Source organism: Rhinatrema bivittatum, chromosome 3 (genome assembly GCF_901001135.1).
Source record: "Rhinatrema bivittatum chromosome 3, aRhiBiv1.1, whole genome shotgun sequence".
Lineage (NCBI taxonomy): Eukaryota > Metazoa > Chordata > Amphibia > Gymnophiona > Rhinatrematidae > Rhinatrema > Rhinatrema bivittatum.
This window is the reverse complement of record NC_042617.1, coordinates 81,165,409-81,190,708: the sequence shown is the minus strand read 5'-3', so window position 1 is coordinate 81,190,708 and position 25,300 is coordinate 81,165,409. Positions and strand designations below refer to the sequence as shown.

General features: G+C 41.2%; 1 protein-coding gene across 2 annotated transcripts in view; it reads left to right on the top strand.

Annotated features, from left to right (window-relative positions):
* NRXN1 (neurexin 1) overlaps positions 1-25,300 on the top strand; it is a 2,509,029-nt gene that overhangs the window by 929,464 nt on the left and 1,554,265 nt on the right. The gene's annotated exons all lie outside the window — the stretch shown is intronic.

The window sequence follows — 25,300 nt, the reverse complement described above, 5'->3', positions numbered from 1 at the left end:
TCAATACAGTCAGAAAAAAAGAGAGTACAAATTTAACAGAGCCTAAGAACTCCCCAACGATTAACCACCCAATCTTCTAAATTAGGTACCTTCCTTATCTTGGAGAAATACCCCCAAATGAGTGGGAACAAAAAATCTCAAATGTATTATTCTGATAACCAACCAGACACTTGCATGGAAATTTGAGATAAGAGGAGGAACCTAAAGCCAATACTCTTTCCCTAAACTGAAGAAAAGCCTTCCTATGCAGTTGAGTAGCTTCAGAGACATCAGAAAAAAAATTAAAATTTTTGACCATAAAATGAGAATTGTTTGTTTCTAAAATATTTCTGAAGATCCAAATTTGTATTGCTCTCAACACAGAAAGAAACTAATAAAGTTGCCCTAACAGGGTTATCATCCAGGGATGATTCAGAAAAGTTGATATATTCGGACTTGCTAACCACAAGGTAGCTATCCCATCCTCATTAGGATTATCATTTCTTTTAAATTGAGGAGTATAAAGATATTGGAGATGTTAATTATCTTCTCATCAGGTACAGATAAAATGTCCTTACAATATTTTTTAAAGAGTTCAAGAGGAGACATCAAACGAGTAACTAGGAAATGTAATAGACATACATTTTTCCTTCTCCGAATATTTTCTAATCTTTCTAAAGAATTATGCAAAGATAAACTCTCCTTTTAAAAAACAACATGAGCAAATTGTAGAGAAGTCAACTGAGAAGTTAAATTTAATACAGTATTTTCCACTGTTGATAAACAAGTATCATTAATCTTATATTTTAGCTCTAGATTCCCCATATATAAAGAGAATTGAGAAGTAGATTGAGAAAGAGTCTTATCAATATTTACCATCATTTTTCACAAATCAGACATAGAAATATTTTCAGGGTCAGTATCCTCAATGGGGCAGCCTACCAATAAGGAAATGGAGCTTTGAGTCACCCCCTCAGAAACAACAAGGGGATCAATTAAAGGTCCTTCTTTAGAGGCAAATATACCAGGATCCTCAGCAAATGAATATGCTGACCTGGAAACACCAATAAGCTGCCCAGGAGGTTGAAGGTGAGGATGGCTCGAACTCGGGTTGAAGGAGACACCTGACAAAAAATGCCTCCATTTCTAAGCCATCACTGGGCAAACTAGCCGGCCTTAAAAGATGTATCTCCATAGTATAGATGCGAGGAGGTCAAGAGTTTCCCTTTTCTCTTCTTTCTCATCCCAGAAGATTTCAAACAAAAGGGAGATTAAATTGGCATGTAAGGGCACACCCCTTTGGCAGAGTGCTAATGGCTGCATGCCATTAGGGCAGTTCTTTTATCCAGGAGGCCAGCCCCTCTCAATGATGTCAAAGGCAACATTTCGGGGAGGAAGCAGCATTCACAATGCCTAATGGTAGAGGCAGACACAGGACCTCAGTCATTCCTTCCAGCTGGTTCACTGGCACATTCCTGATAGCAGCCCCCGATTGATCTGGTTTTATGTTTTCTGATGTCTTTCTGATTTTAGGTTTTTTATGATTGTATTATTGTAAACCATTTAGAATTTTAGATAAGTGGTATATAATGTTATAAATACATAAATTTGACAGTGTCAAAAGCAACAGATAGATCAAAGAGAATAAGTAAAAGCCTTTATTATTAGCCATAAACAGATCATTGGAGACTTTGGCAAGAGTGTTTCTGTGAAATTTACAGGGCAAAAACCAAAACCAGACTGGAATTGATCAAGAACAGTTTGAGATAAAAGAAAGTCAAGACAGAGGAAGTGAATAGCATGTTCAAGTATTTTGAATGGAAAAGAGAGAAAAGAGAGGGGCTGATAGCAGGATAGGGAGGGTCCATCAAGGATTTTTTCAGAAGTGGTAAGTTCACAGTATGGTTGAAGGCAGCAGGAAGTGATAAAATGAGGATGTGACAGATGGAAGGGATGAGTGCTGTGTAAATAGAGCTGAGTAGCTGGGTGGGAATAGATTCACAGGATCATGAAGTGGGTTTGGAGGAGGAGAAAAGATGTGCAGTTTCCTCCACTGTGATTTCAAAAAAGGAGAGGGTGAAAAGAGCCAAATGAAGGGGCGAGGAATGAAGTGGAGGAGGGAAGGTAGAGGTGAACTGGTCAAGACTAATTTTATAAAACTTGTCATAGAAGTAGTCAACTATAATCTGGGCAAAGAATGAAATGAGGGAGTTGGATGTGAATGCAGTCTGAGGAGGAAATTGCTCTGGCAAAAAGACCTCTTGTTTTGGAAGCAAAAGAGTTTGTCATGTGGACATATGGAAATGCATTTTAAGACCTGTGTACACATTGCCGGCTCACGTACATGGACATGGTGATTTTATAATGTACACGTCTATATGCATATATATATGCACTTGTTATAAAATCGGCTATTTGAGGGTACATGCCACCTTGATTGCATAAGTGGGTGTGGTTTAAGTAGATATGCAAGCTGACGCAATTACCTGTTTTCCCAGGTCACTCCCAGTTCACCTCAGTAAAGGAGAGGACTTTTTAATCCCCTAGCTAACTTGCCTCCCTTTTACCGTATTAGCTCCAACCCTTAAATTCCTGCTGACTAGCCTAGATTTTTAATTTTATTACTTACCCACTGTCCACAACAGAAGTAAAGTTACACAGTAGGGGACACCGGCACACACTTGTTTTTGTAAATATTTATGTGCAGACTTCATGTTTTAGACTCAGCCTATCCATGACCTGCCCATGCCCTACCCCTTTTTTGAAATGAATGATTTGTGTGCATACCAGGAGATAGGTGCATTCTCGTGCAGTTTTTAAAATCTGTGCAGCATGTGCCAGGCCGAATCACATGCATTTTTCTCGTGGCTTTGGTGTGTATAGGGCTTTTAAAATCCACAAGATTAACAACAGCAATAGCAGACTTGAAGAAGGTCAGCATGAATTTGAAATGTATGAAGTCAGCATGGGCATGAGATTTTAACAAGAGATAGTCTGCAGAGTGGCCTCAAGAATACAGGAAGCAAATTCTGAGACTGAGCCAAAGTTGGGAATTGATGCACCTTATAGGATAGGGAAAAGGAAGGGAAAGAGTGTCTAAAGCAGGAGATACTGTAGTGTTGTAAGAAGATACTGTCCTATAAACTGATTCAGACAATGTAGTGGAGAAGAGATGAAACAGTAGTAGAGAAGCTGCAAGGGTCAATAGTCTGGAGATGTCTGAAGATATTGGTGGTGATGTAGTAGAGTGTGTGTGTGTGTGGGGGGGGGGGTAGGTGGGTTGGTTTATTGTGAAAGTTATCAGATGATGGTCTGAAGGGGCAGAACTGAGGTAGAGAAGTCAGAGAAACAGCAATTTGAAGAAAGGACAAGGTCAAAGAAGTGGCCATGCCTTGTGAGTAGAGATGGTAGAGCAGAGTTAGAGTTCAGATGAGGTTAAGGCAAGGAGATTTGAGGCATAAGTAAGTGGGCCATCAGTGTGGAAGTTAAAGTCTCCAAGAATAAGGGAAGGGGAAAATGGCTAAAGGAAGAAGAAAGCCAGGAGTCAAGTCAATGAGAATGGAGCAGGGCGATTTCTTAAGGGGTTGATAAATGATACTTACCCAGTGAGATAGTGGGGTAAATAAGGTAGATGGAATGGGGCTCAAAGGAAGAAAGGGAAGGAGATTGAAGTAGCATAAGGGGTTGAAACTACAGAAGGGGGTGAGCAGCAATCCAACACTACCACCGCTGCTTACTGTTTGTTGTGTAGAAGAGAAAAAATAATCTTCATGACAGAGAATAGTAACTGAAGTAGAGTCCTCAGAGGAAGTCCAAGTCTGAGTCAAGGCAAGAAGATAAAGAGAGAAAGATGAAGAGGTCATGAATGTAGACAGGCTTGTTTGAAATAGAGCAAGCAATTTACAGGGAACATGATAAAGGAAGAGAAAAAGGAAGGAGGAGGGGAATAAGGATAAGACTGGAGGGGTAATGGATTGATGTCCTCAGATAGGTGAAAGTTGCTTTGGAGAGCCAGCATTAGGAATGTATCCCCAGCTGAGGGTAGGAGGAGGAGCAGATGAATATGGAGAAGAGAGGTAGAAGTGTGACAAAAGCAACAAGGTTGGGATGCTGTCAGGGACAGCGGGAATGGCTGGATGACAGGAAGAAAACTTTGAAGCCTGAGAGCAGTGGACAGAGAGAAGACAAGAATGGCAGCTAATATAAAGATTGCAGAAAGTTAGGGGCAGTAGACATGATGTTAGTAGTGGTTTGCAGTAGAAAATATGAGTGGGGAGTATTAGTATCAGGAAGAGTAGATCTAGTGGAACTGTAGGATATAGAAACAGGGAAAATATCTACTGACTTGAAGTAATGCTATGGTGTGTGCCCCTTGGCAAGATGGTAGAAACCCAAGTTAGTTGGAGTATTCTTTGAGGCAGCTGAAAGAAGTATGCAGATAAACAACTGCCACCTCCCCAGCTGCTCAAAGAACACAGGGTGGAAGCAGGCCAGGCCCAAGGTAGGTTGTGGTGACTTTCAAAGTCAACCATTGTGACAGCTGAGTGAAGTATATGGCTATATTGTAAGCTCCACAGCACCATGAAGGCTCATGGTGCCATAGCCTGAGAAAGTCCAGTTCCAGTTGATCTGGAAGACCAAAAGAACAGGAAGAACCCGCAAGACAAGAAAGGTTACATAACGCTGATATGTTTTGAGGATTCTAGCTGTGGTAGAATGGACATTTAAATATTTTCGCCAAATATACACGTGGTATAGATTTGCTAAAATGTTCAGGTTGAGCCTGCAATGAAACAGTGTCATTCCTAGTCCTGGAGTAGAGTTACTGATTTAATTTTTTTCTTAGGTGTGTTCTAGTGGGCAGCCACTGCTTAGCACTGTGTTTGTATGTGCAGCTGAAGTAGAAAGCTGAAGCTGTTAGTCAGTGGCACATTGTGCTATCATTTATATAGACCAATGTATGGCAGTGAAGTTTATCATGCCTTATCTGGTAGAGATATATGCACCCGTGAGCAATAGAGAATAAAGAGGAAGGGCCCTGCTGGAATAGATGTGATGGGAACTGAACTAGCCTTTCTCTCTCAGACAGAACATCCTTCTAATTCCTTTGTGTTACATAACTGTTGATAGATTGGCATTTCTGCACAAAGAGGGCAAGAAGGGATTCATAAAAGAGAACTCAACTGGCAAGGTTGTATATTTACAGCAACAGCAGCAGCAAGCTTTTGCTGGGTCTATGATGTTTCTCTGTTACCAATACTTCTACAAATTTTTCTTCCTCCCATTATTACAGTGGAACACATTCCATTCTTCTTAATTGTGCTTATAGCCTTTCTGTTGCCAGATGTGCTGCACGTCCTTCTTTAATTCATCTTAAATAATTCTGATTTACTTTTCGGCATGGATCATTTGGATTTAATCTAAACAGAATGGTACTGTGGGCACTGGCTGTGTAGCTACTACCAGAAAACTAGTGCTGTACTAGCAATACTGATCAGGTAATCCAGATGGAGTGTCCTGATCCTGGAGAAATTAGAACTGGTTTGTTCCAACATGGATTACAGTAAACTAATGCAGTTGTCTGTATGCAGGATCAAGCAAAAAAAAAAAAAAAAAAAACAACTACAGAAATCAATGTCAAGTACTAATGGGCAGATGATGCTAGCAGAGTATCTGCAAAGTAAGTTGAAAATCACAGAGCCATCTTAATTATTCTTTTTCTGATTTATTAACGAGAAAGAGAGAAACACTTAGGAGTCTATATGCAAAGTATTTTTCCCATGGACACAAAATGAGAAAAACATTTAGGACATCAAGCATGAATAAATGTATTCTTTAACGACAGTACTACTTAATTTGCTGTTTATAAAGTACAATAGTAGCAATATTCAAACAAATTTTGGCAAAATGAATAACAGCAGTAATTAAAAGAAAATATTTTTGGTAAGGCTTTGAGGACAATGAACAAATAAGTATGCAAGTGAATGTGCAATACATAACTCTGTTATTGTGCTAGCAGGTGATTACATCTATATCATCCCATTCTTTAAATTATCATCGTTGTCACAATCATGATAACAACAAAAATCACTATCTGACACAGGCAATAATGCAATCTGTCCATATATCACTAAAAACGTCATGAACAAAAATGCAAAAAATGGCATTTGACTTTATTACAAAAAAAAATAATTCTGTACTTCCTGCCCAATCCTGAAGTAACAAGGAAAAGAAAACATTTCTAAGGGTCTTTGTGGACAAAGTACATAAGAACATAAGATGTGCCATACTGAGTCAGACCAAAGGTCCATTGAGCCAAGCATCCTTATCTAACAGTGGCCAATCCAGGTTACTAGGAAGTACCCAGCAGATCCCAAAGGATAAATGCATTTCTTGTTGCTCACTCCCAAGGATAAGTGCTGGCTTTCCCAAATCAATCTGGCTGATAATAGTTTATTGACTTTTCCTTTAGGAACTTGTCCAAACCTCTTTTAAACCTAGCAATGCTAAATACTAAAGAATTCTGGTTCTTTGCTAGTAATAATATATCCTTTACCTTGATCTAATATTGTCATGTAACATCTATTTTGGTTATGTTATAATTTTGATGCTAGAAAGGAGTATGACACTGTTTTTGTTGCTTATCACTTTAAGTGATAGTATGTACAGAAAGCCTCTGGGGAGGAATGCGTCCCGTGATATATAATACTAAGAGTGATCAGAGGACTTTGAAGTGGGATGGAGTTGTCGTAAGCCTACTGGTTCTTTCAGTCCAGCAGGGCCTTGTCACATGGATGCTGGAGAGCAGAGTATATGCTCCTAGGAATTTTCCAAAAGGCACCTGGGAGGATAATAGATCCTCCCAAAATGTCTCCAAATGGTTCATTTTGCTCATACGTGATGGGACTGAACCTCATTCATAAGTATATTGAAGATGATCTCAATCTCTCAAATTCACTTTCAATGCCCTTCATAATACTTTAGGCAAAGAGAGCTCTCTTCAGGCATTCACAGCATCAGTGTGAGATCCAGATCTGAGAAGTATTCAGTGATGAGATGTGAGTACTAATGAGCTTGTGTATGAAGACTAACTTATGCAACAAGGTTGTTTAAATAAAGAGATTAATATCTAAATGCTAAAGGAAGAAGGAGTATAAAGTGTATTTAATTTGTTGCTGTTGTTTATCTCTGCTGAGAGTCTTTTGACATTCATTTTTATTGTGAATTAAATATTGGTATCCCAGATGAATAAGGGGCTAATATTCAGCCACTGGCTGGTTTGAAAAATTAGCCGGATACATTTTTCTGACTAACTTTGACGGGATATTCAGTTGTGCAGCCGCACTGCTGAAGATACCGGACTATCTTAAAATTAGCTGGATAAAGTTTATCTGGCTAACTTTAGGGCTAATCTATGGCATATCTAGTTTTAGCCAAGTAAATTATCCATCTAACTTTGAATATCTGAGTTAGTCAGATAACACAGGATCACATTCACTTAACCACATTAGGCGTAACACAGGGATAACACAAAATATTTGTAATATCCCTTGTTATTCCTGCCCTGGGACCACACACATTTAAATGAGCTCATTAGCATACAAACATATACTAATGAACTAATTACTGCTCTAAACTATGCTAATTAAATATGCATCTTGCCGAAAAATTTGCAAGCCATATTATTTGACTAGAAATTAGCCAGAAATCAGGAGTTGTAGCTAATTTTCCATGGGTGAATTGGGAAGTTAACACATGTGCCGATGCACCCACGGCCTAGACATAAAGGGGTGCTCGGCCCAAAGAACATTGCTCCATCCTGTGATTAGTTGAAACCCCTGGGGGTATGCTTAGAACTCCCTATCTCACCTTCCAAACCGCCCTTGCACTTAACCATTGTTTTAAATTAGAAACAAAAAGAAATTTAAGATGAACAGATGCCCCACCCCACACCCACCCCTACACTCAACAAAATCTAGCCCTGGACCTCCCACCCTAGCCCACCCCCTTGGATCTCTCTTGTTAAAAAAAATGTCCCTGGTAGTTCAGTAGTTCGCCCCACTCCACCCTGGATCCCCACTTATAGAAAAAAGCCACCCTGCTGAGAGAGGGCAAAGGCCTGGGTGGTGCCATTTTGGAAAATGGCTGCCACTTGGACCTAGAGTTTAAGGTGTGCTATAGACCCCACTGCATCAACAATGAAGATTTTACAATTAAGGATGGGTTGGGGTTTGGTCTAGGGTGGGGAGGTCACTAGACACCAGGAAAGGTTTTTCAGTAAGGGGAAGTCAAGGGGGTGGGGTGGTCTGCTGAACAACCAGGGACATTTTTTCATCAAGGGGGAGGCGTCAAGGGGATATGCTAGAGTAGGAGGATCCCGGGCTGGATTTTGTTGAATGAATTGACGGGATTTGCTTCCATTCATCATCATTTATTTTGTTTTCATTTTCAAACACGGGTGATAGGGGAGAGTCTAAGCAGAATCCCAGAGTTTCTATTACTCATTAGGGAGATGTTATTTGGGCCGAGTGGCCTCTTTAAGCTATAGTGCGATGGTAGCTCACAGTCCTGGAGCCACCATCGCACATAGTGTAGAGGGCTTTTCACTGCCTGCAATATCATGGATTTAACCAAGGGAAGTCTCCCTTACCAGTTTATTAGAATTCTTTGAAGGTATAAATAGGCACATGGTTAAGGGTGAGCCAGTAGACATGGGGGTACATTTTCAAAAACAGCGCGCGTGCATACTTTTGTTCGCGCACCATGCACGAACAAAAGTAAGATGGATTTTTTAAGATACGTGTGTAGCCGCGCATATCTTATAAAATCCGGGGTCAGCGCCTGCAAAGGGGGTGCACATTTGTGCAACCTGTGCGCGCCGAGCCCGGCGTGCGCTGCCTGTTCCCTCCGAGGCCGCTCTGAAATCGGAGCGGCCTCGGAGGGAACTTCCCTTCCGCCTCCCCTCACCTTCCCCTCCCTTCCCCTACCTAACCCACCCCCCCCGGCCCTATCTAAACACCCCCCTACCTTTGTCGGCAGATTTACGCCTACCCGAGGCAGGCGTAAATCTGCGCGCACCAGCGGGCTGCTGGCGTGCCATCACCCGACCCGGGAGCTGGTCCGGAGGCCTCGGCCATGCCCCCGGACACGCCCCCGGACACGCCCCCTGACCCCCGGACACGCCCCCGGACACGCCCCCTCCCGTCCCTTGTATGAAGCCCTGGGACTTACGCGCGTCCCGGGGCTATGCACGTGCCGGCGGCCTATGCAAAATAGGCGCACTGGCGCGCGAGTGCCCTGCGCGCGTAAATCTGGCTGGATTTGCACGCGCAGGGCTTTTAAAATTCAGCCCATGGTGTATCTGCCTTTTTTGCAGGCATTTAACAAAGTGCCTCCTCAGTAAATCAAAAGATCATGAACTTGGAAGCATTGTCTTATTGTGGCTGGTAACTGGTTAAAGGATAGGAAACAGAATAGGATTTTAGAATCAGAGGTCAAAAACAGAATTTTCCAGATATCTGGATTGGGACCAGAGTTCTTTAACACATTAACAATGATATGGATAAAAGAGCAATGAGTGAGGTGATCAGATTCGCAGATGGTACAAAATCATTCACCCTAGTTAAAACACAGACTGTGATGAAAGGCAGAAGGATCTTGTAAGACTGGGAAACTGGAAATCTAATTGTTCGATAAAATGTAATATGGACAAGTGCAAAGAAATGCCCATAGGGGAAAAGCAGTTCTTATTTGTACACAATGCTGGGCTCCACATGAGGAGCTATCACTGAGAGAAAGGAGCTCAGAGCAGCCAGAATCCTCAGCTGAGCATGTAGCAACAGTTAAAAATGTAAATAGAATGTCGTAAATTATTCAGAAATGAATTGAGAATACACCTGGGGATATCATAACTTTTGAATTTTGATTTCTATATTGTGCATTATATTCATCTTCACAAGACATTATCACTGTTTATAGATTATCCATACAAATCATTTTGAATTGTTTTCAAGTATCTTTATTTGCTTTGCATTCGTTGCCTGACATACTGTTTTCTTTTCCCATAGATAATGAATGTGAAAAAAATCCTTAGTAAATCAGGCCCTTAATTTGCACAAGTATTTGATGTGTTTTTTTGTTTGTTTTTTTTTCTTGGGATGTGAATTCATTAGAAAAGAAGCGGAAACAAAATTTCCAGTTTCATTTCAATTTTTAAATACAATGAAAGAAAAATGAACAAAATACCATTCTTTTTCATTCTTTTCAGTTTTAAAAAATAAGGCCAGCATCGTAAGATAAAGAATTATGCCTGGCCCTCCCACAGTTCTGCCTGTTCCCCCACTCCTGGGCCCACTTATCCTTTTTATTGCTTGAAATGTTCATCACTGGGCAGGAGAAGGTCCTGGTGCCAGAGAAATGAGGCCAGCCCCATTGTTCAGTTCTTCTGTACAAGGAAATGGCATTGGCCTCTGTGTTCTGGCAGCACTTGCAGCTGACTCAGCAGTGGGGAAGAAGCAACTGCGAATCCCACTTGCCTAGTGAAGAAAATTTCAAGCAATAAAGAGGGTAAGAGGGATGAGAGGATCAGGGGAGGTCCAGGAGTGATTTAAAAAATATTATTTTCCAAAAGTGGCATGAAATCAATATTGTTCAAATTGTATTTTCTTTCTCTTTTTTTTTTTAATTGTGGTTTATTTGTTTGTTTGTTGGGTTGTTTGTTTTTAATGAATGAAAAGAAATGAAATGATCAAAAAACAAAACACAAACAAAATGGAAAAATCCCCAAAATAAAAGGAAACAATTTTCTGAGCACGTTCCTAAGAACAGGCTTCTTTTTTTTTTTAAATCTGAAAAATCCCTTTAGAGGGGTTGGGGGATAGGGATGCTTGGCCTGATAGCTTGCAGGGCTCTGTCATTCACCCCTTTAGGCCCATGAGTTGGGTACTGCTGTGCCACTTAACTGGCTATATTCTTTTGAATATAGCCAGCTAAATAACTTATTTGATTAACTCCAAATATAAGAGTTAGCTATATAAGTTATTTGGCTAACCTAATTCAACCCCGAAACACCCCAAATGGCCTTTATCTTATTTAGCTAAATCTTAGCCAGACAATGACTTATCCAGCTAATTTTTAGCTGATAAGCAAGGAGGGGGGGGGGGGGGTGATATTCAAAATTTACCATTTAGATGGATAACTTGTTAGCTATCTGGCTAAATAACTTTGAATATTGACCTCTCAATGAACACTAGGCATCTATCACCAATGGTACTCTTCCTGCAGATTTAATGCAGGAGAAAAGTGGATAAAAAGTTTGTTCTCTTGAGCTCTCACAGTTCTCGTCTCACTACTGTAGGACTAACTAGGCCCCACAATGTTAACTATGTTAACAGTGGAACATTCCAACATTGGGAAGTTCCTGGGGAATCAGTGTCACTTAGGAGTGCCAGAAAAGTCCATTCCCCCATCCACCCCCCCCCCCCCCCCACACACAAACACACACACATACACACTCTCTGAAGGATGGGTCTGTAGCAAAGGTGTCAAGTCAGAGTCAGAGTTGTGGGGAGATGGCTTGAAGGGATCTAAGAACAGCAGTCAATTGGCTGGGCTCTGCTCTGGATCTCTTGGATCTGCGGGATAGATGCTCTTCTATATGAGTGGTGAAAAGGAAGAGGAAGAGGAATGAGACCCAGAATTCTGGGAGAGGATTGCCTTTCTCACTAGTGAGAAATTCAGAGTGAGATAAAGGGATTCTACAGTTTTTCCTTTTGGGGGCTGAAGAGATAAAAACCTTTTATGGGAAACTCTGAGATCTTTTTGTTGTGGATCAAGATTTAAGCAGCATCTGATTTTGATCTGCAAACTTTATTTTGTTTGGAACACAAGGAGTGTGGACTGTTTATTGTGGAATATGTTCCTCTTGGGACCCTCACAATTATATTCTGTTCCCATCACCAATTCTGTTTGTCTCCAACCCTTCAATAAGTGGATTAGTGCTCAGCAGGGCTTGGAAGTGAGATCCTCTGGTTAGGGGGTGGATTTTACATTACTATGCTCCTTATTTCTCACTGCTGAAAATCATTAGTGATCACTCAGAACCAAAGATTTGGAATGGCCCATTATAGCGCCCGCCAATGGGCGATACTGTGGAAAGATGGTCCATTCATCTTGCTTTTTCAGCACTAATTAGTTCAGTCTCCAAAGAGAATTCCCCTCTGGTGCTTGACCAGTGAGGGAACCTGAATCAACAGCTCAGTCATCTTGGCAGAGGGAAAAAATAAAAGTGGCAGAATAAGGAATGTAAGTTCTTAAAAAACGGTAATAAACAACATTCAAATCATTTAATGCAAATTTGCAGGGATTAAATCTGAAAAATGGTTCCGCTAAACACCACTATAACTGACAGTAGTATATCATACCAGCAGCAACGTTTTGGCGATGTATTACACTAATACATTAGAGTGATGATTTTATGAAGACATATTAGTGTAATATATCATCAAAGCACAGGGTTTGTAGTACAACGCTGGCCGTCACAAACTAATTCTGTGCCACTAAAGCTTTATATATTTTATCCCTTTGATGCAGAAGATTGCAAAATCTGGCTTCAAAATATTGTACTGTAGCAGCACAGAAACTGTGTGAACATCCCAACAGCAAGGTGTTATAGTCACCCTTTTTGCCCTCTATCCGCGGCATACACACACCACCACCACCACCACGAGCATCACTATCACTTTTCCTTTCATGCAATCATTATTGTTATTTGGAACATAGTTAAATGATTTTCATTTTTATTCCGAGGGAAGGAATGACAAGTTCAGAGTTGAAGTTTGCAATTTAGACTTATTTGTACTGTTTGGGTGAAAACCTACACAAGATTGTACATGAGAATGTTTAAACAATTATATAGAAAACAACTAGAATGATTGGTAAAGAATGTAAAGGTCGATATTTCCTTTTACTAGACAATGCATTGAGTTTTATTTTCCAAGGAGTTTTTGTCCAGAGACAAACAAAAAATGTGTCTAACCTTCTAAAACAGAGATGGCCAACCCAACTCTGGTCCTCAAGAGCCACAAACAGGCCTGGTATTCTGGGTATCCACAGTGAATGAACGAGGTGTTGCATAACCTTTGCCTCCCCCTTTGTAGCAGCAACCAGAAATCTGATAGAAACATGCAATATAACATTTTAATCAGCATTCAAAACAGAATTAAACAACATATAATTGATAGTTGGTGTGCCCACCTTTAGCTTGCAAAACAGCTTTAAAATGAGCGGGGTAACAGTTTTGCTTTTTGGGGGTTTTTTTTGCTTGTTGCTGGAATTTTCAATTCTTTTTTTTGGCTTTCTTGAGACAATTTTAGCAGTCGACTGCCACCAAATTCCATAAAACATTCCTTGGCAGTCTTGCCACATGTCCTCTGAACCCAAATTTTGCTTCAACCTAATTTTTTGGCAAGCCATTTTTTTGTAATAAAGGTTGCTCCAGCATCATGTGCCTAACGAAGTGCAATACAATCTGTAGCTGTTTTATGTTATAGTATTTTTTGACCATAAATAATAATTTTAAGTAATGTGTAAGGTACTGTTAAATTCCAAATTGAATGGCCTACAAAATGGTACAAAAAGTATTTTAGAGGGGCACTTTGGTGGGGGAAGCAAAGATTATGCAACGTGAGATAGATTTGCAGGCTCTGCTTTCATCATATACAAATATATTTCATGCATGTTCATTATGGATATCCAGAAAACCAGGCCTGTTTGTGGCTCTTGGGGAATGGAATTGGCCATCCCTGCTCTATAAAATGCTGCAAATGATTCATAATTAGAAAATATGTTAATAGCACTCCATTCGCTATGGAGGAAAGGAATTGCACATGGAAATATAACATACTGTCATAGCAATTTTCAAAAGCCCTTTTACATGCAGGGATGGTGATTTTTAAAATAGGGGTGTGGGCACCCAAATATATGTATATATGGGCATGCGGCCAGATGCACTGAAATTTGATATTGTGCATGTGCGTATGTGTGCAAGTTATAAAATATGGCCAGGCTCATGTATGTGTTCTCCAAATTTTAAGAGAATATATGCACTTTAGGGCAATGTCGGCTTTGAGATGCTCAGGTGGGGGGATTTTATAACAGGCGCAAATACAGGCCATGACCAGTTTCACCAGTTTGTCCAGTCAATTGCTAAGTCCTTAAGACCCCCCCCCCCCCCCCCAGTTCTTTAGTCTGAACTCTCCCCAGTTAAACCAGACCCCTGAAGCTCTTCACATGTGGCTAGAAATTGTTTAATTCTGACTTACACCTCATTGATAACAGAAGCAAAGTTGAGGTGAAAAGGAGCAAGATGCATAACCAGATGTGTAGCTACTTGCACATATATCTCTTGGGCTCGACCCAGAAGGAACATATCACCCCAGGACTGGCTACCAATAGAATGACGAGCAGGGATATGCATTTATTTGAAACAACATAAATATCAATGACATTGCCTATGATGTTTCATCAAGTTTTTGTGCGTACTATTTCAAATAGCATGCACAAGTACCCCAGACAAACGGTGCAACACAGAGGTCCTAGAGACCCTCTCCCCCTCCCCCACTGCCATTGGAGGCATCCTTTTCCCAAGGAAAAGTAATATTTTTTAAATAAAGTCCAGTCACAGGCACCTCCCCTTACCACACATCCCCTCCTCTTTATTAAAAAATATCCCCCTGGGAGCCAGTTCTCCATAGCTCACCCTAGCCCACCCTCCAGAACCCCCCAATCTCATCAAATTGTCTCCGGTGGTCTAATAGGGGCCCATGAGCAACCTCTCGGATCCTGTCACAGGATAGGATCAAACGGCGGCTGACCCCCATTTTTTGAATTGTGTCCGCCAGGTCTGGGAGCTTACCTCTAAGAGGGTAACTTTAAAACATGTGCGAGCATGCCCATGTACACGCGTGAGCATGCATGCATACATATTTATATAATGTGTGCAAATACGTGCACACTATATAAAATTCATGTAATCTACCCAACAACATCTTTGCATATCGAAAATATGCAATATGTATTTTAAACATAGCCACATAAGTTTTGACTTACCTGGCTAAGTGGCGACAAAAATCTGGAGAAGAAGTGCAGTGGCAACTTATCTGGTTAAGCAGAGCTATTTAATACTTATTAGGCCGGAAACATCAAGAAAAAGCGCTATATAGGCAGACATGTAAGATAGAAAGGTAACTAGCATTTGAAGTCTTATCCGGCTTTGTTTGTTTTTGTTTTTGTTTTTATTTTTTATTTATCTGATTTTCAAATTTAAAAAACAAAATATCTTTGCATAGAAAGATAAGGAGTTACATATAAGAAATGTATTATACATTATCAAATCACATCAATTATCAAACTTACTCCTCTTATTAAAGTGGTAACTTAAATTGTGTGGGGGAGGGGGGGAGGAAATACAGAGAGGGAGTTATACCAGGAAACACCCCAATTATTTGCTGACCTGAAATACCATATTAATGTTATCATGCACGGATTAACTGGTAGGGGGTTGACCTCTCGAACTCAAAAACAGGCTAAACTGCTCAGGATTATAAAAAACAAAGGTATTACCAGAGCATTTTATAACACACTTTGCTGGGTAAAACAACGTGAAACTAGCGCCTTTTGCAATTGCTTCCTGGCGCATATCCAAAAACGTTTTTCTTTGCAACTGTGTCGCTCTGGACATAGGGAATATGCGGATTGTACTTCCAAGATAGGGGATATTGATATTTTTAAAGTAATTCTTCATGACAAGCCCTCTATCATATTCCGAGAAGAAAGAGACAAGAAGAACAGTTCTCTCTATAACCAAAAACCCTGAACTTTCCAGTAAGGTTACTAAAGTTCCCCCCTTCTCCTATTGGTGATATCTGCAACTGCGTCTGTGGTTGCCTTTGTTGGAGATATAATATTTTCTTAACCGCTGGAATCTGTTCTTCTGGGATCTTCAATATTTCTTTTAAATATCTTTAAAAAGTTATTAGCGGTATCTCCCCAGCCATTCGAGGGAAACTCAAGAGTCTTAAATTAAGTTGTCTCAAATAGTTTTCAACTGATTCTATTCTGCGTTGCATTGATGTTTGTTCTCGCATATTGATAACTTTAGAATCAGTTACCACTTTGAGACTTTCCTTTACCTCTGTTAGGGCTGAGTTTGAAGTCTTTTCCGGCTTTGTTACTTATCTAGCCTGTGTAGCACTTTTTAAGATTTATCCGGATAACTGGCGGACATCTGTTATGTGTGCATATCTGTGCTCCTAATTTTAGTAATTTTCATGAGGAAATGTAACTTGAGTATGTTCCATAGCACTTGTCGGCTTTTATGTATGTAAATTGTCACATTTTATAACATATGCAAGCGATGGAAATTACCAATTAAATCAAGTAGTCCATCAATTTGCCAAGTCTGTCTCTGTTATCAAGGCCCCACTGGTTCTTTCGTCTGCACACACACCCAGTTTACCCAGACCCCTCATCCAGTCAGTATTTTCCTGATAATTAGCAGGTATAAGTGTGTGCAGGTAACGGCCGTATGTGCTGTTACCTGCACACACTTGAACACACCTGTGAACACACCTGTGAACACACTGCCGTTGTGTTCACAGGTTTTAAAATAACACCGTATATGCGTAAATGTTGGCCCCTCTGGAACACCCTTGGCCTGTTCCTAGCCTGCCCCTTTTTTATACAAGCAAATTTATTCACACACCATTACTTGTGCATGCATTTTTTAGGTTTATGAAATAGCATTTAAGCTAGTAGCATGTGCATTTGTTCATTTTTTCACACAGCTCTTTTAAAATTTGCCTTTTATTGTAAATAACCTTTAGTGCTTTGTTACAAAGAAAAATAAATACTAGGAGCTAATGACGTAGAGAAATATGATTGGTTTTCTGAGCAAGCACCATGGAAAGTTTAATGGGAATAAACCCTTGAGGAACCCGAGTTTTGTTGCAAACTCACTGTACCATTTTTTTTAAAAGGAGATGTTGCTCATATGTCAAAAGTGCACATTTTAAAGACAGATTTGAAAGGTATCCTCCCTATTCATGGTATTGCATTTGCATGTATAAATGGATGCATGGAGATTTATTCTAGTATTTAATAAACTCTGTAGCAGGAGCTGCACATTTTATAAACTACCACGTAGTTCAGCTCTAAAAGTACACATGTATGTTTTAGTAAATGCAAATATTTCCAATTAAATGAAAAAGCCTACTTTCTCTACCTATTTTATAAACATATACAAATATATTTTGGGTGTCATGTAATAATTCTGATCTATACCATTTTGAAAATACTAGCAAGCATACTTGAAATCAATTCACCAGCACCTCTACCAGTTTACCTGGAGGATAACAACTGCTCACAGCATTATATAGTCTTCTATATGGCCACATACAGATATATGCAAGTGTTTTATTACCTATGTATACGATATATATACTTTTTATAAAATATGCATATCTCTAACCTTCTTATGTGTATGTAGACTCCTGTGTGAAAAAATGAAAATTCATATATCAATGCATTAAATGCACATCATTTTCCTACCTATTTTAAAAATATATGCAAATAAAGATGAATTTTAAAAGCCCAACTCCCGCTGAGTTGAAGGAATGAGTGAATATGTCAGGCCGGTGCATTTCGATCATATTTTAAAAGCCACCCAGATGAACATGTTCTTGCCACTGTGCACACAATGAAAAGTTAAAAAAAGGTAGGGTGTGGGCGTAGTCTGGGCGGGGCATGGGCATTCCTGGATTTAAGCTTGAAATTAGCACATAAATACTTACGGGCATTGACACGTGCCTGGGTGCTCTGCCTCATAACTTTACTTCTGCTATGGATGACATGTAAGTAGTAAAACAAAAAAATATAGGCCGATCAGCGGGGTTTTAAAGGTGGGACTAGATGGGGGGAAGGGAGGCTATTAAACTAGGCCAGTTTTGGAAGACCTATCCCTTATCTTGGCAAACTGGAACTAAATGGGAAAATGGACAATGGCATTGGCACACGTGTCTTTAAAAATCTCCCCAGTTACATGGTAGAATCGGTATTTGTACGCACTGGTGCGTACCCTCTTAAAGTTGCATGCACATGTCCATAAGGTCAGGTTATTTTATAACATGTGTGCATATGCGTGTGTATGCTATAAAATGACCGCGTCCCTGGATGCGGGCTTATGAATGCATGCACAACGCTGGCCGTCACAAACTAATTCTGTGCCACTAAAGCTTGTCTTTCTATGCAAAGATATTTTGTTTTTTAAATTTGAAAATCAGATAAATAAAAAATAAAAACAAAAACAAAAACAAACAAAGCCGGATAAGACTTCAAATGCTAGTTACCTTTCTATCTGTGCACTGGTTTAAAAGTTACTGTCTTAAAGTTACTGTCTTAAAGGTGATTTTTAAAAGCCCTACACACGCCAAAGCCAGGAGATATTAGAGATGTGAATCGGAACGGTATCAGTTCTGATTCCGGTTCTGATTCACATTGTGAAATTTTTTTCTTTCAGTCCGATTGGGTTTTTTTTATCGGCTGCGCCCGAGCCGATAACCAAAAAATACAGCCAACTCTTTAAAATGAGTTTGTTAGTATCCCCCCACCCTCTGGACCCCCCAAAATTTTTTTAAATACCTGGTGGTCCAGCGGGGGTCCCGGGAGCATTCTCCTGCGATCGAGCTGTCGGCTGCTAGTAAACAAAATGGCGCCAATGGCCCTTTGCCCTTAGCATGTGACAGGGTGTCCGTGCCATTGGTCGGTCCCTGTCACATGGTAGGAGCAATGGATGGCTGGCACCATCTTTAAAAATGGTGTGGGCCATCCAGTGCACCTACCATGTGACAGGGGCCAACCAATGGCACCGATAGCCCCTGTCACATGGTAAGAGCAAAGGGCCATCGGCGCCATTTTGATTAGTGGCAGCCGAAGCTCGAGCATGGGAGAATGCTCCCGGGACCCCCACTGGACCACCAGGTGTTTAAAAATTGGGGGGGGGGTTCCGGATTGTGGGGGGATATTAACAAACTCATTTTAAAGGGTCAGGTTGTGTTTTTAGGTTGTGTCCTTTCTTCCCGCCCCCACCCCCCCAATAATGATAAGAAAACCCACTAAATTAATCATGGGGTTTCCTATCGCTATCGGGGACCCCCCGATATCTGATGATATTGAAAATATCGGATGATATTTTCAATCGTCAGATAAACGATTCACATCCCTAGGAGATATAAATAGAAGTCAGGCCCTAGCACGCTGTGCAGATTTTGAAAACTACGTGTGTATGCGCATATCTCCTGTTACATGCATAAATGTTTTTTGCAAAAAAGGGGCAGGGCATTGACGTGGCCTGGGCAGGGAATGGCATTCCTAGATTTCTCAATGAACTCCACACATAAGTAATTACGTGCACAAGCGCGTGCCTTGTCCCCTACCATATAATTTTACTTCTGCTATGGATGGTGTGTAAGCCCTGAAACAAAAAAAACTAAAGAGGTTAGCGGGGTTGTAAGGGTTTGGGCTAACAGGGTAAAAGGTAGGCTTTTGAGTTAGGGGGATTAGGAAGTTCTATCCTTTAAATGGGTGAACTGGGAACAAACTGGGGAAACTGGTAATTGCGTCAGCATTAGGGATGTGAATCGTTTTTTGACGATTTAAAATATCGTCCGATATATTTTAAATCGTCAAAAATCATTAGAGCCGCGATACAATAACAATTCCCCCGATTTATCGTCAAAAAATCGTAAATCGGGGGAAGGGGGAGGGGGGAGGGGAAGGGGGAGGGTGGTAAAACCGGCACACTAAAACAACCCTAAAACCCATCCCGACCCTTTAAAATAAATCCCCCACCCTCCCGAACCCCCCCAAAATGCCTTAAATTACCTGGGGTCCAGAGGAAGGGTCCCGGTGTGATCTTTTACTCTCGGACCTCCGGTGCTTGTAGAAATGGCGCCGGCGCTACCTTTGGTTTTTCCATACGGAAAAACGATTTGCGGCAGGAGATCGCTCCTGGACCCCCAGGGACTTTTGGCCAGCTTGGGGGGGCCTCCTGACCCCCACAAGACTTGCCAAAAGTCCAGCGGGGGTCCGGAACGACCTCCTGCAGTCGAATTGTGTTGTCTACGGCCGGCGCCATTTTGCGCAAAAATGGCGCCGGCCGTAGACAACACGATTCGACTGCAGGAGGTTGTTCCGGACCCCCGCTGGACTTTTGGCAAGTCTTGTGGGGGTCAGGAGGCCCCCCCAAGCTGGCCAAAAGTCCCTGGGGGTCCAGCGGGGGTCCGGGAGCGATCTCCTATGCTCCTGACCTCGGGGGACAAAAAACAAAATGGCGCCGGCGCTACATTTGACCTGTCATATCAAGGCAAAGGTAGCGCCGGCGCCATTTCTACAAGCACCGGATGTCCGAGAGTAAAAGATCACACCGGGACCCTTCCTCTGGACCCCAGGTAATTTAAGGCATTTTGGGGGGGTTCGGGAGGGTGGGGGATTTATTTTAAAGGGTCGGGGTGGGTTTTAGGGTTGTTTTAGTGTGCCGGTTTTCCCGCCCTCCCCCCCATTGGACCCCAGGTAATTTAAGGCATTTGGGGGGGGTTCGGGAGGGGGGGGATTTATTTTAAAGGGTCGGGTGGGTTTTAGGGATGTTTTAGTGTGCCAGTTTTTGATTTACACAATTTTCACGATATTTAAAAAACCCAAATGGCGACGATCCGATTCCCTCCCCCTCCCAGCCGAAATCGATCGTTAAGACGATCGATCACACGATTCACATCTCTAGTCAGCATGCGTGTCTACTAAAATCTACTAAATCCAGATAATAGAAAGATTAGGGGGCACTCCATGAAGTTAGAAAGTAGCTCAAAGAAAATTATTTTTCACTCAGCTGATAGTTAAGCTCTGGAATTTATTGCCAGAGGATGTGGTTATGGCAATTAATATAACTGGGTTTTAAAAAGGTTTGGATAAGTTCCTACAGGAAAAATCCATAAACTGCTATTAATTAATAGTAGCTTGAGATCTTTTTAATGTTTGAATACTTGCCAGGTACTTGTGTCTTGGATTGGCCACTGTTGGAAACAGGATGCTGGGCTTGATGGACCCTCGGTCTGACCCAGTATGGTATATCTTATCCTCTTATGTTCTTATGAATATAGCTGGTTATGTGTCAATGACCTGTAAAAAAATGGGAGCTCAAACCTCAGGCCCCAAGTGATTATTTAAAAAGTTCCCTGCAGGACTGAGCCCCCACCCTGTCCCTCAAAATTCTCCAAGTTTTTTTTTTTACTAAAGATGAGTTAGTGCCAGGCTGCCCTCACATCCTCCCCAGTTAGCCCCACTGTTTTCCTCCATGCTCCCTCTCTCCACCCTGCCCTCTATCCTAACCCTAATCCCCCCCCCCCCCCTCCCGAACCTTACTGAATCCCATTCTGTGCCAGGATTGTGCATCCACAGCAATCCTGGCTGCTTCCAGCGATGCTCTAACGGCAATGCTAGAAGCGTAAGCTACCGGCCAAATTGCTCTCCACATTTTTTTCACAGCGCATCATCACTAAATTCTTTTGAATATAGCCAGTTCAGGCTAAAATTATCCACCAACCTTTAGCCGGATACCTTAAACCTACCCATTGATATTCAAAAAATGGCAAGTTACCTTTAAAGTTATCCAGCTAAGGTTAACTGGATAACTTTATTTGGGGGTATTCAGCAGGATGTTTATCCTGCTGAATATCCTGGATAGTGTCTCCAATTAACTTTAGCCAGAAAAATTACCTGTGTTCCAGGTTTTTGAATATTGCATTTAAGTGTCCAAATTAAAGAAATCAAAATGTGGTTTAACAAATAAGCAGACAATAATGTAAAAACTTTCATTACTTTTGAGAATTGTGGCTTTAGTTATTGCCCAACCTGTACATGGACTAAAGTATATGCATTGTTCAACAACACACATATTTGTATCAGTTGAGAGAAAGGGGAAGTGAGAAGAGATACATGCATAGATTTGACTACACAAACCTACCTGCATATTTTCAGACTGAAAAATTAAGGACATGAGACAAAATCTCCATAGATAATTTTCTTGGGGGCAATAATCAAAGCAAAAGCCTTTGCAAAATTGAACTTCGATATTGCTGGAAACTCCACAGGTAAAACTACCCACAGTTTGGACTAATGTGGGCAGTTTTGATTACTGGCCACTAAGGGGGTTATTTGCTAAACGTTTATCGCATGCATTAGGACCTTATCGCGTGCGATAGGATGCAAATAAACTGGAGGGGAGGAATTGGGCAGAGAGGGGAGGAGTCGGTTGTGGCACCACTGCTGGCGATAGTGTGAGGGACATTATCGCCGGCAGTAGCGTGGCAAATAGCACTCCCTTTTACGGTGGCATTATTCGTGTAAAAGGCTGCAGCTGACTTCAGCTGGCTGCACTGCGGCCAACAAAATTGCACCGCCGTGGTGCGAACGGCTGCGACCTTTCACAGACCTGGCTCCCCCCCACCCCCCTTTGCCCCACTCCCTTTTTCGCTGGATTCATCATTCTGCGAAAGATGATGAATCTAGCCCTAAGATGGCTAATACAATATGGAAAATAATAATTGGAAAGCAAGGAGAGTTAGTCAGACATATTTATTCTGGTTTACTAAGGGATTCCCTAATAACCTTATATTTCTATGGGAATGCATGAATGTTACAAAGTTGAAAGATTTATACAAAGATGGATGCTTTAATGCATTTAACCAAATTAAGAATGTCTCTTTCAGTTAAATCTATTTATTCCAGCTAAGGGAATGTATAACTGAAAATCAAATGCATAGCCTAATTTATTTCAATAGTTGATTTTCTTAACAATTTTTAATCTTTATTCTAGTTTTTCTCAAATGGTTTCTTCTTGTACACAAAGGGGTAGATTTTTAAAAACAGCGAGATCGCATACTTTTGTTTGCGCAGCAGGCGCAAACAAAAGTACGCTGGATTTTATAAGATACGCGCATAGCCGTGCGATTCCTCTAAAATCCTGGATCAGCGAGCGCAAGGCTTCCGATTTTGGGCAGCCTGCCTCCGTTCCCTCCGAGCCACTCCGAAATCGGAGCGGCCTCGGAGGGAACTTCCTTTCACCCTCCCCTCCCCTTCCCCTCCCTTCCCCTACCTAACCCACCCCCCTGGCCCTATCTAAACCCCCCTTACCTTTGTTCCTAGATTTATGCCTGCGAGAAGCAGATGTAAATCTACATGAACCACGGACTGCTGGCGTGCCATCCTCCGACCCGGGGGCTGGTCCGGAGTCCTGGACCACGCCCCTGGGCTGGCACCACGCCCCCCATCCCACCCCCGAAATGCCACGTCCCGCCCCCGAAATGCAGCATCATCGGGTCCCGCCCCCAACACGCCCCCTTCGACAAACCCCGGGACCTACGCACGTCCCGGGGCTCTGCGCGCACCGGCGGCCTATGGAAAATAGGCGCGCCGGCGCGCAAGGCCCTGCTCGCATAAATCTGGGCGGATTTACGCGAGCAGGGCTTTTAAAATCCGCCCATGTATTTGCAACATTCATCTTTTTTAAAGAAGCTCGGTTTTTAAATTGATCTTATACATAAGTATATTAAAGAACTGTCTGCTCTGTCACCTTCTTTGATAACACCATGTGTTTTTCAAATATCATCAGTATATGCATGTTAAAATATATTATCCAACTTCCAGTTAACTCTTGCTATTGCACTTTGGGACATGTTCAGTCCTGAAAAAAGGCACAGAGGGATAGAATTACAAATTTGTTCTGATGAGCATTAACATACCTCTGATAAAGCATGACTTTCAAATTAGCAATCAACATTATACATTATTACAGGCCAGGTCAGAAATATTTATTAATTAATTTATGTACAACATTTGTATCCCACTTAATCACAAGTTTTAGGCTTGTGATTAAGCCTAAAACTTAATTTCATAATAAAATACACAAACATGAATAATAAATATATATAAAAATATTAAATATACACAGTCATAAAAGAAAAACCAGTATCCCAAATAACAAACCAACAGGGTCATTTATCAAATCGCGTTAGGGCCCGCAATAATGCCATAACACATGTGATAAATATCGCAAATCCCATTTCATGCAGAGAGAAAGAGAGAGAGAGATTCTAGGGAGGCACACCTATTAGGCAACTTTTTATACTGCTAAGAGGGGCCATTCTGAACTAGGAGTGAGATTTTGGTGATGGAGTAGGTTTTGGGGGGCAGTTTTAACTGCACAGTAAGGTACGAACAACCCAGTAGACATCAATGAAGATTTTATGTGCTTTGGAGTGGTAAAAGGTATAAAAAGATGAGATTTGTGCAATGTACTCTCGACTTAGCTTGATGCAGTCTCTATCTAGCTACTATCTAGCTAGGTTGAGAGTACAATGCACAAATCTCATCTTTGTGTTCCATTCATCATTCCAAATCACATAAAATCTTTACTGATATCTACTGTGCTATTTGTACTTCTGACTATGCATGTAAAACTGCCCCCCAAAACCTCGGCCACCAACAAAACCTCACCGCAAGTTACTAGTTGCCCCTCTTACAGTGGTATAAATAGTTTACTTATATGAGCAACTTATAGTCAGTCTCTCTTTCTCTATCTCTCTCTCTCTCTCTCACAGCAGCACAAAATACTTGTTATGAGAAAATATCACAGGTGTGATAAATTTAATGCATATTGCAATACAATAACTATGCAGTATCAGGAAAGTTAACCTAACCATCCCTCCCTTTTTTTCTTATCACAGGCATTATTTTTCGCAATTTTATAGCAAAATGATAAATCTAGGGCTAAGGCTGAAAATCAATAAACTAAACTAAGGAGGATCAAAGAAATTAAACTTTATTTTGCCAACCTCTAAAACTGTGATCCATAATATTTGATTGTATTTTTTAATCATAAATGCAGTAAGCATGTACATAGAAAATAACTTTGGGAATATTATGTAAGTAAACTGTCATTTTAACTATATATGTATGAATATTAAATTGAGGGATAAGTTAAAATATGTGGAAAGAAGAGCAATGGTTAAATGTTACGCTTGGACTCCGGACAGGAGTCGTGCACACCACCCAGCAGGGTGGCTCCAGGTGGAGAGAGACAGGAAGCTCGAACAGAGTCAGGTACCAGGCTGGGTCAGGGCAGGCAGCAAGAATCAGAGTCAGGTTCAGGCTGGGTCAGGGCAGGCGGCAAGTGGCAGTGTCTAAGTACAGGCTGGGTCAGGGCAGGCGGCAA